This window comes from Haliotis rufescens, unplaced genomic scaffold (assembly GCF_023055435.1).
Source record: "Haliotis rufescens isolate VD_foot unplaced genomic scaffold, xgHalRufe1.0.p SCAF_103, whole genome shotgun sequence".
NCBI classification, from domain to species: domain Eukaryota; kingdom Metazoa; phylum Mollusca; class Gastropoda; order Lepetellida; family Haliotidae; genus Haliotis; species Haliotis rufescens.
This window is the reverse complement of record NW_025963784.1, coordinates 797,836-800,440: the sequence shown is the minus strand read 5'-3', so window position 1 is coordinate 800,440 and position 2,605 is coordinate 797,836.

Here is a 2,605-nt window from a genome sequence, read left to right as displayed (position 1 = left end):
GGGAAGGATATTGCGTGCAAATTACTGTCGTTTTGCCGTGTCTTATCACTGCATGAGTTTCGTGGCATCTATATGTATGAATACATGCTTCAATAAATGCCCATGAACAGACACGCAATGGACGCGTGGTGTTATTTGTTTCCTGCAACAGACATTATTGTGAGATAATTATTATTACATCGTCGCCAAGACTGGCCACCAGTTCATCCCTCTGTGCTCTGTTCTGAAAACTAAGAGTGAGTGAGTGAGTTGGGTTTAACTCTGCTGTTAACAGTATTAGAGTTATATCGTGGCGTGTCAGCTCAATGTGTGAGGAAATCCCGAAGTTTGAATACTAAGAAAACAATGTTCACTAAGTACATATATATGTTTCAAGGGTGTTTTAATTTCATTCAATGGTCATTTCAGGCAACATATTAATGTAATTTCATGTCACTGCTAACAAGTCTATTTCTCATTAAAGACAAACGTAAAAGTCTGCTACTTGTAGTATGGGATGACTCGACCAAATGGCAGTGTTCATGCAGCTATGATTATCAAACAGTTTATTCCATACACATCCTACAATCCGACGCTGAACGTATCAGTGGTACAGAGCCGACCGTGGGGAATAATATGTCATGGTGGTCCGGATTTGGGTATCAGGTAGTTGTTAAAATACGATCTTATTGCACATGCAATTTTATTATTAGAAACCTAACAAGTTCATTGTTTGCATGTCGATGTGCGGGTTTGTGGTTGCACGGTCTGATACAGTATACTTCATCTCCCTTCCAGAGACTATGCCAGCCACACAACCAGGTAATCCGTCAATATAATCCATTGGTCACATTGAGAGGTTCGTTAATTTAATGTCAGTGAATGTCCCTTCCGTCGTTATCAATTTGATTATGTTAAATATTCAATGTGAAGGTAGCATAATATCTTTTTTCGTTTCGATTTATTGCGTAGTGCCCACAGACAATCCCCATTTCAGACAAACAATAATAGTACCTAGTTCGATTGATTAGTATCTTTAGTGAGAGTATGCCAGTTGCTTAACAAAATTGGGTCATATTTTCGAATGAAATTGAAACGCTCATTCACTCCGGAAACGACAGGAGCACATCTGACAATCTAACACTTATATCATCATTATTACTTGAGAAAGTGAGGAAAGTGCAGGAAGCCTGCATACGTGTCAGTGTGCCTGTCCACTTTACCGGTTTCCCATGATAGGAGACAATTAATTGATACACCATAATTTATATTGATTGATATACTGCTCAACATCAACATATCGTGTGTTATCCCACACGATTTTAGGGTTTTCGAGTAAAATAAAACCTCATCACACATATATACAAAAGACACAAGTCATATATATGAGTTTTATTGGTAATAATATGGCGTCTCTCGTCTCAATACTATAGTCACTTGTGGTTAAAACGTACCTCCCTTTTCTACAACCTGAATCTTCAAACACGCTTTTACGGCATCTGAAGTAGACAGCTTACTACACGAGGTGTGGACATTGAGAAGATTTCATAAGCAGCCCATAACCACTGAGTATGAATGAAAATATATCCCTTCTGTTGTGACAACTATGTAACTGAATGACATGGCGATTCATAGCCGAAAATCCGGAATAGGCATAAGGTAAGGATGTGTTGGGATCAGAGAGGGACGTCAGGGGTTGCATCATATGTTTCATGTGCATGAATGTGTTCGAATGTGTGCACATGTATATGTGAATGAAGGACTTTCTCAATATTGTTGGTGTTTGTACATATGAAAGACTGGGAAAGATGTGATTATTGCTATTTATTTATCACGGCTAGCAAAAATGTTTAAAAGTCTACAACTTTTGAGTTCCACACACCAAGGAATGTGTTTGAGTCTTTTGTTCTTTCCCGAGAATTGGCACGAAAGATAACCCATCCTTCCATATTAACCACCAGTGACCGGCACAGAGCGGAACAATGATTTCATTTGTGTTCAGCGTTTTCTTTTGCTTTCATTGAAGTTGAACACATTGAACACATGCTTATGATGTGCGTTTAATCGAGATCTATTCCAATTACAGAAAGGGTTTTATTTAAAGATGATGTGATTGAAGAATTGTATTTTATGAGGTCAAGTACGTGTGTTTCCAAATGTACGTGTGTTTCCAAATGTCATTCCTTTACAATGCCACACACCAACTGATGATAAGCTGGTATTGGGAAAGTAACAAATGTCATATACAGTAATAGGACTTCCGGATTTCATAAATATATATGTCGTTTCTTCAGTTCGTATGTGATATGATATGCGAGGTTTACTATAACCTACATGTAACAAATGTAGTAGAATTATAATTCTATGTAGCCGACGATGGGTGGGTGCTTAGTTTTGGTCTGTGCAACGAAATTTTTCTTTCCTGATCGACTGAATAATAACATCAGCGAATCGAAGATTACATTTCATGAATGCTACGTTTTACACTAATTATAGAAGATACTGTAAGCATGCATGATTAACTGAAGATGTTGCGTCTTCTGGGCTTCAGCCCTAGTTTAACATACAGATTCAGTTGTTTCACATATATTCTACATATCAACAGCAATAGAAACGCTGTAGTGCA